Below are 13,309 nucleotides of genomic sequence, written 5' to 3' on the forward strand. Positions count from 1 at the left end.
CCAAGTCGATATTATCATTTTTGCATTAAACAGATTATCTTTTTAAAGAGGAAGGGAAGGATCATTTCCAGTGATCTTTCTTCCTCCTGGAGCTCTGAGTCTCCATCTGGTATCCCTTCTCTTTCAACACGTCTTCTAGTGCAGGTCTGCTTGTCGTGAATTCTTTCTACTTAAAAAAAAAATTACTATCTATTTTGCCTTAACTTATTTTTAATAATCAATCAATGAATTGATTTGTGGCAAAATACACATAACCTAAAATTTACCATTTTAACTGTTTTGAAGTATACAATTCAGTGGTATTAAGTACATTCCCAAGGTTTTGCAAAAACATCACCACTGTCTAGTTCCAGAACTTTTTTATCCCCCCAAAGGGAAACCCTATACCCATTAAGCAGTCATTCCTCATTCCCTCCTTCCTTTAGCCCTTGGCAACCGCAAATCTGCTTTCTGTCTCTATCGATTTGCCTGTTCTGGATATTTCATATAAATAGAATCATGCAATATGTGACCTTTTGTGTCTGACTTCTTTTACTTAGCATAATGCTTTGAAGCTTCATCCAAATTGTGGAATACATCTGAATAATGAATAACATTCCATTATATGGGTATACCACATTTTGATTATTCATTCATCGGTCGATGGACATTTGGGTTGTGTCTACCTTTTGGCTGTTGTGAATAGTGCTGCTGTGAACATTCATGTACAAGTTTTGTTTGAACACCTGTTTTCGATTCCTTTTGATTTTTACTCAGGATTGGTCTTTCTGAGTCATATGGTAATTCTGTATTTAACTGGCTAGGGAACTGCAAAACTTTTTTCGGAGTGGCTACACCATTTTACATTCTCACCAACGATGTACAGGGGTTACACTTTCTTCACGTCATCTCCAATACTCCAATTTTTGAATAATATTTTCTTGGAGTTCATAATTCTGGGTTGATTTTTTTCTTTCAATACTTGAAACAGATCGATTATTCCATTGTCTTTTGGTATCCATTGTTTCGGGGGAGAGGTCTGCCGTATTTGTTTTGTTGTTTCCCTTATACAAATACAGTGTGTCTTTTTTCCCCTCTCTGGTTGTTTTCAAGATTTTTCTTTGTCCCTATCAGTTTGACTATGATATTATCAGGTGAGATTTTCTTTTTTCTTTTTTTAAAGATTTTATTTATTTATTCGACAGAGATAGAAACAGCCAGCGAGAGAGGGAACACAAGCAGGGGGAGTGGGAGAGGAAGAAGTAGGCTCATAGCGGAGGAGCCTGATGTGGGGCTCGATCCCATAACGCTGGGATCACGCCCTGAGCCGAAGGCAGACGCTTAACCGCTGTGCCACCCACGCGCCCGTGGTGAGATTTTCTTGATTCTGCTTGGGCTTCTTTGAGCATCTTGGATCTATAAACCCGTGTGTTGTTGTTGTTGTTGTTTGTATTTTTTTCGTGTTAGGAAAATTTTGTTCATTGTTTTTTCAAATATTTTTTCTTCCCTATTCTCCCTTCTCCTCCTGAGGGTCCATTTGCTCGCATGTTAGATTGCTTGATAGTGTCATCGACGTTCTGCTTTTTTCCCCTCTGTTCTCCAGTCTAGATAATTTCTATTGATCTGTCCTCAAGTTCATTGTCTCTTCTGATATCTACAATCTTCTGCTAAGCCCATTTCAGATAATGTCTTTTCAGTTCTAGAATTTCCATTTCTGTGTGTGTTTGGTTTATAGTTCCCCGATAAGATTTCCCCATCTATGCACTTCTTATGATCATAATTTATTTTATACACTGGAACTTATTTATCATAGCTACTTTTTAAGTCCTTGTTCTCTATTTCCAAATCTGGGCCATCTTACAGTTTATTTGTGTTGTCACTTTTCTCCTGACTTGGGTCACAACTGCCCTGCCTTTCTTTCTTTCCATGTTGATGACTTCTGCTTGTATGTCAGACGCTTTGAATGATATGTTGGAGAGGTGCCGATTTCCTTGAAGAATGTCGATTTTTGTTCTGGCAAGCAGTTAAATTACCATAAGTTTGTGAAGTCTTGGTTTTTATACTTGATTGGGCGGGTATGTCAATCCCTTAGACGTGGGATATAGGTTTACTCCTAAGGCTTGGCCTTTCTGTGGTTTCAAAGGCAAGGCCTAGGTGGAGAGACTCAAGCTCCGAACTCAGAGACGCGCAGGCTCTAAATCTTCTTCCTCCTGTTGGGCGGCAGCTGATATCTCTGCTCAGCTTTTATAGCCTTCCTCTCTTGTTTTCTGCTGAGCTCACTGGAATCTTCCCTGCACACGCACAATTCAGGGGTCAGCCAAGGACTTCAGGGGAGTTTGTACATAGAGTTCGGGGCTTTCTCTCTCTCTATGTAGCTTGTTCCTTATTAGATTTCTTCCTTCAGTTTCCAGGTCCTCTGGCAGCGTTAAGCCTAAACAACTTCAGTTTTTGACTTACGTTTTGGCCACCCTGTGCTGCCTGAACTAAATTTGGCTCTCGGGGGGAAAAGCCATGTAATGTAGCAAGTTCTAGTCTCTTTTCACAAGAGTTGAATCCCTTTGGTTTCTGCTGGCTTTTTTGGCTCTCAAGGGTCCTCCAATAATCATTTAAAGAATTATCTCGAGCTTATAATTTTTACCTCAAGTTGAGTTAGGCTGATACAAGCTACTCCATCATTTTGCAACGGAAACTTTGTGAAACATCTTTTTAGCTCCATCTTTGTCAACACCTTTAATCATTTCCTTAGGATAAATTCCTATGCAGAATTATATTAGGGTACCCATGAGGGGTATACATTGTGTCAAGGCTTTTGAATCATATTGCCAGATTAGCCCCTAGAAAGGTTGCTGATTACCCTGCCGTGAATGGATTGAGAGGTTCTGGAGGGCAGAGAGTGTCGTCATTATCTGTGTGCTTTTGTGGTGCCCAGCACAGGGCCTGGCCTTTAGTTGGGGTTCTGTCAAGGATTCTGCACCTGGGACATGATCAAAGGAGTCAGCGTTACGCACTGGATGCAGTACCATTACTTCACATCTAGATTTAATTTAAAAAGTAGTTCCTTGGGGCACCTGGGTGGCTCAGTTGGCTGAGTGTCCGACTCTTGGTTTCGGCTCAGGTCATGATTTCAGGGGTTGTGAGATCAAGCCCCACGTGGGCCTCCATGATCAGCAGGGAGTCTGCTTGAGATTCTCTCCCTCTCCCTCTCCCCCTGCTCTCTCTCTTTCTCTCTCTCTAAAATAGATAAATGAATCTTAAAAAAAAAAAAAGGTATTTCCTTAAGCTACATTCCACCTGGAGATGTCCCTCCAGTGGGCTCCCTTGGCAGACAGCAGAGGTGGCATCATCACCTCCGTCAACATCATATCATCATGCCATTATTTCTTACCTTTGAAATGGTACTTTACTCTTTAGAAAGGGCTTTCAGTCATGCTGTTCTCTATTTCCATGGTATAGATGCTGCTGTGAACTGAATGTTTTTGTCCCCCTCCCCCCCAAATTTATACATTGAAACCTATTCTCCAATGTGACAGTGTTAGGAGGAGGGGCTTTTGGGGGGTGATTAGGTCATAAGGGTGGAGCCCTCATGAGTGGAATTAGTGCTCTTATAAAAGAGACCCCAGAGAACATTCCTTCCCCTTCTGCCATGTGAGGACACAGTGAACCAGGAAGCTGGCCCTCGCTAAACACCAGATCTGCTGCCCCCTTGATATTGGACTTACTAGCTTCTAGAACAGTGAGGAGTAAATGCTCGTTGTTTATAAGCAAACCCCCCACCCCTGCCACCCGGCCTATGGCACTTTGTCATAGCAGCCCAAATGGACTGAGACAGAGGCAGAGACTGAGGCTCAGAGATGTGAAGAGACTTGGCCAAGGTCATCCAGCAGAGAAGAGGCTGATGCAGAACTAGAACCTGGTTCTTTGGCTCCTGAGTAAGTCCTCTTTCCTGTAAGCCATCAGGGACCTCCGAGGTCTCAGGAAATCCTACTCCAAGTTGTCCCAGCACAAGGCACAGGGCAGCTGGACTCTTGGCCAGCTGCTTTCCAGAATACCTAAGATGGCCTGGTCCCTGGTGTTTTAGAGGCCAGATCTGACGTGGTGTCGTGGAGGAGATTTGCCACAAAGTTGGTATAGACGCAACCTTCAGAAGATAAGTTTGACTCGAGTAGGGGATTTTCCCTTTTGTTTTGTTTTGCTTCGTTTGCTTCAACTGGAGTCATCGCCAGGACAGGAAATGAAGCCCCTGAGCTTCCATATGGGCAACGGCAGGCCCAGGGCGAGGTGGCTTAGCAAGTGCATCCAAGCATTGAGCTGATTGATTTGAGTCCAAGATGGCGCTGACATTTCACCCCTGGCGCGAGCTCTGTGTATGAGTGTGTTTGTGTTTTGAATGGCTGAGCGTTCAAAGCCAGAAGGCGTTCTCTTGGGAGGAGGCACAGCCTCCCGGCCAGTCTGCAGAGCTCAGCATTTTAGGGAAACGATTCTCAGCGAGTCTGGTGGTGTTTCTGAAACCTGTCTACCATGGCTGTCATTAAAGGGAGGGACAAGCAAGTCGGGAGCCATTTATTCAAATTAGCAGAGTACCTGGGAGGTTCCAGGCACTGTGCTAGGGGCATGGGTCACACAGATGAAAAGGGGACCTCAGGAGCTCCCAGATATGGTGTGGGGGGTAGGGGGTGGGCAGATAATCCTAATGCTGGGAAATGAGGGTTTTGCTAAAGGTATGTGTGCTTTGCTGTGGGACCCGCAGGAGGTAAGAATCGGGGAGGGGTCTTCCTCTAGCTCAAGGCCTGACCCTCTGGATCCAACCTGGCCCACGCACTGCTGGGATCCCCTCTCTCGTATGTTCCATCTTTCTCATCTGCTGGTTCCTTCCCATCAGTACACGAACATATCAAGTATATCTTATCTTCCAGAAACAATCTCATTGAATCTTCATCATCCTTTAGCCACCACCCCGTCTTGACCTTCTTTTCTTTTTTTTTTTAATTTTTAAGGTTTATTTACTTATTTGAGAGAGAGCGAGTGGGGGTCAGAGGGAAGGGGCGGATGGAGAGGGAGAGAGAATCTTAAGTAGACCCCATGCTAAGCCAGGAGCCCGATGCAGGGCTCGATCTCACAACCCTGAGATCATGACCTGAGCCGAAACCAAGAGTTGGAAGCTTAACCGACTGAGCCACCCAGGCGCCCCTCGAGCTTCCTTTCTTGGCAGAGCTTTTTGGAAGAACTGACTGCCTTCCCTGACTCATGCTTCTAGGGTCTTATGTAACCTTCGAGGTCAGGCCTCTGCCTCACTTACCACTCAGAGACTCTTCTCACTGAGTGACCTCTGCACCGGTGATGTCCTTGTCACATTTATTTCTACTTGCCCAGCCACTGGCAAAGAGCTGGACCCCGATCCGTTTCTTGAATGAACAAATGATCGCAAAGGCGGTTTTCATGTGTGTGAGACATGAGGTTCAGCCCGGGGATATACGGTTATAACCCCATTGTATAGATGAGTAACTGAGGCTTAGAGAAATGTTGATTTTTATGTGAGGCCCCGCCAGAGCCAACGGGAGAGGTGAAGGCCATGTGACAGGAAAAGGAAGATGCTGGCTGAGCTGGAGAGAACATTCCATGGGGCCTGGCCACTCGGTCACTTCTAACACCTGCCTCTTCCCGGCATCTTCGGTAAACTTTGGCCTGCAGGGGGTGGGGGAAAACGAGCTGGGGGCCTGTTGCGTTGAGCATCTGCTCTTGTTCTCAGCGTCCACGGACAGCATGGCCTCGCCGATGAGATTCTGGGCCCTTTGATGCTCCATCCCAGCCTGGAGGGGTTCCAGCCATCGGGATGGGTTTTGTTGTCCGACAAGCATCTTTCGGCACCTCCCATCATGCTGTGAGGCTGTAAATACCCACAGATGTCACCTGCCTTTTCTTTTTCTGGGAAGCGCTTGTACGGGGCCGGCCCAGGTCACCGGCTCATCTTCTGGCTGCTGGGCTGTCTGCACATCCAGAGGCTCTCAGCACCTCCCCTGCCTGCTGCTTCTTCGTCCCTGGGCATTTCACAGGGAGCGGCAGGGGCCAGAATGATGCCACAGGAGACGATTGCCAAGCTCGTGAATTTCCTGAGACTCTTCTGAGACCCGCAATCTCAGGGAGTGATGCCACCGGGAACCTCTTTTCCCAGAAGAGGGATCCAAACCTCTTAGAGGTCAAGGACAGGCCATAATCAACAAGCCAGAAATTGGGCTCATTGGACCAGGCATTTCTCTGCTAAAGCCTGTTTCTCTCCTGACCCGAAGCTCAGTCTTTTCTAGAAAGAGGAGGGAGCCTGGGGGGAAAGGCCCCCACTCCTGCCCATCATGGCCTGAGAAAACCAAGTCAGGTCACGGGGCCAAAGACACATGAATCGGGAAGGTGGGGAGGCCAGGGAGTTGTTGTGGATTGGGTTCCCCGGGTGCAGGCTCTGAGAGGGGGGTGTGTGAGGGAGGCCTACTGGGGGCACACTGAGGATCGAGGCCTGTTATGGGAAGGGATGGATGGAGCGGCATGAGAACCTGGGCCGCGGTGTAGCCTCGGTGAAGGCCTCAGCCCATCCCACGGGAGCTCTGAGGGGGGATGACCCTTCTGAACGGCCCTAAATTGGGGGCCAAGGGGTTGGTCTTCATACCCTCCAGTTGGCTGATGATGGGCTATGGCTGCCCAGAGAGGGCCATGACCTTGGATGAGGACGTTGTCTCCACTGCAATTCTCAAAAGGGCTGACGGAGGCGAGCTGCCAGCCCACAGCTTCCCAGCAGCTGGGGGTGAACCCTGCATCCTGAAGGGGGGCCTGGCCAGTGCAGCCTCCACAAGGAGGGCAGTCCAAACATCCCGGTTCCCACACAGGAGCTACGCAAACTGTACCTTTTCTTGTCCTCTATCCAGAAGGTCACAGACTTTGTGATGGAGTAGATGGGCCAAACTGGTCAAAGGCTGCCACCTCACAAGGGTGTGGGGAAGACGGACACAGCACAGCCTCCCCACTCAGTAAGTGGTAGCTGCTTTTGTCCAAGGTGCCCAGGGTTGGGGGGGGAAGACGGGTCAGGCTATGGGAAAGAAAATTCCAGATACACAGCACACAGTTCGTTCTCACAATCCAAAGTGAGGTAGCAAAAAGTTGGGGAGGGCCTCCCGGAGGAAGTCTGAGGGCTGTGGCTACCCCATCCTCCCTGTGAGATCCTGTCAGCGTCAGTTTTGCGAGAACCGTGGGGAGGTCCTCTCACACTCCCACGGTCATCAGCACTGCCCCGTGGCCCGTAGTGGCCCCCCACTTAGAAACACCGAGGCTGGCCTGGGAGCTCCTGGGATGGCAGGGCAGGGCCTGACGGCCCACAGGGCAGCCCGGGGTTGGGAGGGCAAAGGGGGCTCAGAGGAACTGTGGAACATTCTAGATGCTCTGCATGGGTGGTCCTCTGCCCTTGCATTGGGAGCTTTGCTGTGACCAGACACACACAGAGCATTTCTATCTGCAGAGCCCGGGCCTACAGAGCCAATGCAGGGCAGATTCTGAGGGCGCAGGAGTTCCGGAGGGGGGTTCAATCACAGGAGCCGCTTGCTCTGTGCTTTTGGCATTTTTCCAGCCCCAAACTCCCTGGCAGGTGGCAGAGGGTTAGCTGGGTCCCTGCCTCCGGCCCTTGACCACCAAGGTGACATCTCAAGGCTGATAGCGGAATTTGAGCAGCGGCTGGATGGTCTGGTGTGTCTACCCAGGCCCGTCAGTCTCCAGAGAGGAGGGGAGGGGAGAGAGCTCCCGCTTTCCTGCTCGGCCAGCACGCTGGCCTCTTCCACTCCTGCGCAGAGCACCGGGAAGCGCGTGGTGGTGATATCAGGCATCAGGCCCCTTTCCATGTAACCGGAAACCCAGGGACAGCCTGTGGCGGTTTTACACACAGGACAAGCAAAATGGGGAACAGAGCCTCACCTCCCCCAGGGCCTCCTCAAGGCCTCCCGGAGTGCGTGAATGAGCCGGGCCAGCTGGCTCCAGGCAGGGGCAGTGGCCTCCCACCCCGCCGACCCCCCTCCTCCTTCCTGTTGTCTTGTTTTGCCCGAGGTGGCTCAGTTTTCCAGCTAGAGCTCCTGGCCTTGGGGATCTGGGCGTGGCTGGTGGTCCTTCTTGCCCACCACAGTGGGTCTTCCTCTGCCGAGGGGTTCTGTCCTCCTCGCTTGCCAGGATGGTAGAAAGAACATGGACTTCAACCCAGACCAAGGGTTGACATCCTGGTTCCATGTACCCACTCCGTGGGCAAGTCACTCGCTCACTCTGAACCTGAGGTTTCCTCCTCTGCAAAGTGGGCACAGTGATAACTGTCTTGGATTGTAGATCAGATGAAGTGAATAAAAGTACCCGATGTGACACAGTCCGTGGCACACAGTGGGCCCTTAATACGTGGTTCTTGTTACTGTTATTATGCTCCTTACTTGCCCGGTACTAGGCACAGTGGTGTTAGAAATGCACATTGACTGATTTGGGGATCTTCCTCTTTAGAATGTGGATGCTTAGGGCCAAAATGAATCTTAGAACTGAGGTTGTGTCCTGGTGTGTGTGTGTGAGTGAGAGAGAGAGAGATTCAACCTCTGCTTTTTTTTTTTTTTTTTTTTTTTTTTGATCATGACCAGGGTGTGAGTACAACATAGGACTTATGCCCACAGATTTCTTGGGGTTGAGGGTCCACAGAAGTGGGATTGACTCGGCTTCCAGGGAGCCTGAGCAGTCCTGACTTGTAGCCCCAGGCTGAGGGCCAAGGTGAGTGACCTCACCTGCTAAAGGTTCTCTCGGGGATTCATAGCTGGGATCCGGGGTCCAACCAAATTCCCCTTTGAGGCAGCCGACCAGCCCCGGAGATGCTGTGAATGGAATCTGGGAGGTGGCCGGTGGTAGGGACAGAGCTTGGGGTGTGAGGCCAAGACTTGTGACCATTCCTGCCCACATGACCTTTGGAAGTCACTGGCCTATTGGTTTCTCCTCTGGAAATGGGGTTCTAGTAATCGTTCTGCTGGGGGGTGGGTGCCTTTGAGGTATGCAAGCCCGTGGCTCTGCGCTCCCCTCAGCGGGGCTCCCGGCTGCCTCAGAACAAGGCCTTGTAACGACACTGAGCTCTGGTTATTGTAAACTTCCCTCAGAAGGAGGCATACCTTACCATGATGTCATGTCTAGACACCCAGGTCAGGTATAAATTATGGAGACAAAGTAGCATGTTCAGTGGTTAACTGTAAAACTTTAACGAGAGATTTCTGTGGCTTGAACATATGTGGGGAAGGGCTGTTCTGGGAGGAGAGGAGAGGTGCTCACTTCCCTTTTCACTTCCTCTCGGGCTGTCTGCAGGCAGGGAAGCGAGGCCTCTAGGACTCAGCAAAGACTCTGGTCTCAGGTGGGGTCTTCCTCCGAAGTGGGAACATAACCCGGTGCTGGCAGCTGGAGCTCCGCCCTGCTGAGCTGGGTGGACCCTGGGCAGGTCACAGCCTGGGGGGGGGGCTCAGTCTTTTTATCTGTAAAATGGGGGCAGGGGACAGACTCTTCCAGCACAAATATTTCCATGTCCTAATCCTCTACGACCTGGCAGAACAAATCAGTAGACACGCATATCGAGCAGAAGGAATGCCTTTTTGGGTTTAAGACCTACCTCCTGGGGGCTGTGGTGAGGAGGAATGTGGCAAGACAGAGGAATGGCTTCACAGGCTGTGAGGTGCCGGGCCGACATGAGGGGCCTGTGCTGAAAGTCCTAGAGTCTCCTCTGGAAAGGGCTAGACGCTCCACTCACAGCAATTTAGGGAAGATCTTTGTGGAAAAGGAAATGGACCCTTTTGGGTTTTTTCGTTTGTTTGTTTGTTCGTTTGTTTTTCTGACACCAAATAACGTTGTTCCGACACCGATTCCCCAACACTCGGACACCAGCTGGGCGTCCAGCCCTTTAGGTCAGTTCTGACGCTGACTACCTGGTATTAGCACGGCCTCCACAAGGTAAAGGCCCACAAGACTGCCCCCCACTTCGGAGGCCAGCTACAAATAGGGTCCCCAGGCTTACCTGCGCTTCTGCCGCCCTGCTGATTCGTGGGTTCGCACCCCCCCCCCCAAGGCTGATAATTCACTAGGCTATCTCCTTGAACTCCAGAGACCACGATAATGATGACCGTGGTTTTATTAGAGAGGATCCGGCTCAGGAACAGCCACATGGAATAGGGCAAAGTATGGGGGAAGGGGCACGGAGCTTTCGTGTCCTCTCTGGGTACACCACCCTCTCATCACGCCGTCGTGTCTGCCAGCCTGAAAGCTCCCTGAGCCCCATTATAGGGAGTTCCATTACACAGGCACGATGGATGAAATCATTGGCCTTTAGTGATTGAGCTCAATCTCCAGCCCCTCTCCCCTCCCCAGAGGTTGGAGGTGGGGGAACTGAAAGTTCCAACCCCCTAATCACATGGCTGCTTCCTCTGGGGACCAGCCCCCATCCTGAAGCCACCTGGGGCCCCACCAAGAGTCGCCTGTTAGCACGAACCCAGGGGTGGGCTCGTTATGAGTAACCAAAGATGCTTGGATCTCTCAGGAAATTCCAAGGGTTTTAGGGGCTCTGCACCAGGAACTGGAGATCAAATATAGACATTTTATTATACCACAGACATGAAGGCCTTCTGAGCTGGGGTTGGATACCCCTGAGTGTGCTGAAGGCGTCCATCTTGGGGCCTTCGGTTTGAGGCAGGGGAGGCCCTGGCATCCGGCAATGACGTTCCACGGTGCCTGCACCCGGGGGACATAACACAGGGGCCTGTCCCCGGACGGCACATACGTCACCGTACACAGGGCTTTGCTCCAGCCACACATGTGGCTGAGAGAGGGCAGAGCGTTGGAACAGGGTGGCTGGTGTCGCGTGACACTGATGCCTTCACTGTGGGGGTAGGTGCGTTCAATCCCGGGTGGCAAGGGATAGCAGACCATGTGTGCTGTAGTCACGGAGCTCTGTGATCCCCGTACCTATGGGTCAGGGTCATGTTCAACCTGCCACAGCAAAACGATCCCCAGGAGACCACAGAGCAGCTGGGATGAGGACATCCCTTCCCTCGGCCAAATGTTCCACCACCAAATAGCATTTATGAAGTGCCCACATGCTCTAAGGAGCCCATAAACCCTGGAATCTCTGGTGCAAAGCCTTACTCCTTCCAGCTGGAGCGTTGGTGGCAGCGGTGGGGGGGGGGCACTGGACCCTCAGGCTGTGGAGCTGTGCATTTGGCCCTGGGTCCCCTGTTCCCCCAGGAACCTCCTAAATGTTCTTTATGACCAAGCATTGCCTGGAGTTTTCCTCAAGAGGGGCTGCATTTCCTGACGTGAAGTTGGAATGTTCCAGAATCCCTGTGCCGTGCTCTGCTCTGAACAGTTACTGATTGCCTGGGCCTCTCATTCAATGCTTCTCTCACCGGTTTGGGATTTTCTTCTTTCTCTCCTCATTGCCTACGTGTGTATCTTCTCAACGAGTCTGTGAGCTGCCCGAGGGTTGGAACTTTCTCTGCTGCTTTTTGGTCTGCAAGGGCCACCCCCCGCCCCCCTCCCCACAGAGGAGGAAAAGAAACAAGCAAAAGCGGGGTTTGGAGGCTCCAGATCTGGCCTCCCCACCAGCTGTGAAATTTTGGACAAAGCAAATTACTTCCCTGAGCCTCACTTTCTCCATCCGTGAGATGGGAAAATTCAGGCTTACCCTGCAGGGGTGTTAGGAGGTCTAGGGGCTCCCGGAAAGAACCCGCTCCGTGCCGAGCACCTGGTGAGCACCGAGGGCATTAGATGATCAGGTGAAGATTGAGCACATGGATCGGAAGTGGTTGATCCTGGGTGGGAAATCAGGTCTCACCTGTGTGTAGTCCCTTATCACACTCACTAAGGAGGAAATGAACGAAGAATCGATCAAAATATGGGGTTGCCGCAGCCGACTCTGGAATCGGGCCGGGGCATGATAAGAAGCAGGTGGCCAGCCTGTTGGTTTGGCAGCAGAAGAGTCCTCATTCGAAGACCGGGGGCAGAGGGGGGATTTCGGGGCCATTCGGTCACAGGGTGGACTCACGGAGCGGGGGCGTGTGTGCGTGCAATGTGCGTGTGTGCATATTGTCTGCACTGTGAGGGTCCGTGCTGTGGTTATGATGTGTGCGTAACATGAGTGTGTGTGCACGCGTGTGTGCCGGTGTAGTGTCTGTGTGTGGTGGGGGTGCACGATGTGGGGGGTGTGTGTCTTAGTACGCGGACTGTAAGGTATTGTGTATCTGTGTGGTGTGTGTGACTTACGTGTGCACTGTCTGTGCATGTGTTTGTGTGTGTGTATTCGTGTGCAGTGTGTGCTACGTGCAGACGGGCTGTGAGTGTGCAGTAAGCCCTCAGTGACGTTCTCTTGGGCTGGGGAGGTTCTCCTGAGAAGCTGTGTCCACCTTCGTACATGGGAGGGTACATCTGCCCACCTGCCTTCTGGAAGCTGAGCAGAGGAGGGGGGCTGGGTGGGGAGCATCTTGACATTCGATGTATAATCTTGCCCTTAACCCATTGTTTTGCAGTCTGGTTCTCTCACTCCGTCCTTCCATCATGACATTCCCCGTTTTTCCCCAGTTTTCTACCTGAGTGGGCCCGAGGACCCGGAGACACTCCTCCTTGTAGACTTTGAACCTGTGCTGTTTTCAGCTCCTTCGTGAATCTCCCCTTGTCAGAGTACCTGACACGCTGCCTTCTGGGGGAGGGGCGTTCTGCAGCACGAACGAGCTTTCGGCTGCTCTCCCCGCTGCTGACTTAGGACTCGGCATTCTTGGCTCTGCAAAGTCAGCTGCCAGTCATCCGTTGTTCGCGGTTTCCACGTTTCCACCTGCTGGTGACGCCCTTCCTATTTTCTCTCTCCTTGTCGATTAATACCTTTGAAAACCCCAGCTCCTTCTGTCACTTCAGTGGGGAGCTTTCAGGAGGGCATGGGGGTAAATGTGGACCTGAAGTCTGTGCCGAACACAGGGGAGCCGAGGGAAACGTCCTGTCCCTTTGTGGTGGTAGCTCGCAACACAGGGCAACCCTTAGTACTTCTTAGCACCCTAGGGGTCAAATTCAACTCTTAATCTGTAAACCTTATATAGGAAGTATTGCAAACTTACTGAGAAGTACCTAAAACACCTGTAAAATACTTATGTAGCCATCACCGAAATTCAACAGTCAGCATTATGCCAAATTTGCTTCAGCCAGATTTTTCTCTTTAACTTTTTACTTTAAAACAATTCAGGACACAGTGTATTTTATTTTATTTTATTTTATTTTATTTTATTTTGTTTTATTTATTTATTTTTAAGGATTTATTTAT

At 50.6% G+C, this 13,309-nt stretch overlaps 1 protein-coding gene across 1 annotated transcript in view; it reads left to right on the forward strand.

Annotated features, from left to right (window-relative positions):
- The window catches only part of COL26A1 (collagen type XXVI alpha 1 chain), a 145,030-nt gene that overhangs the window by 68,848 nt on the left and 62,873 nt on the right, over positions 1-13,309 (forward strand). The gene's annotated exons all lie outside the window — the stretch shown is intronic.

The sequence above is a fragment of the Ursus americanus genome, chromosome 2 (genome assembly GCF_024610735.1).
Source record: "Ursus americanus isolate L20-20 chromosome 2, mUrsAme1.1.p, whole genome shotgun sequence".
Lineage (NCBI taxonomy): Eukaryota > Metazoa > Chordata > Mammalia > Carnivora > Ursidae > Ursus > Ursus americanus.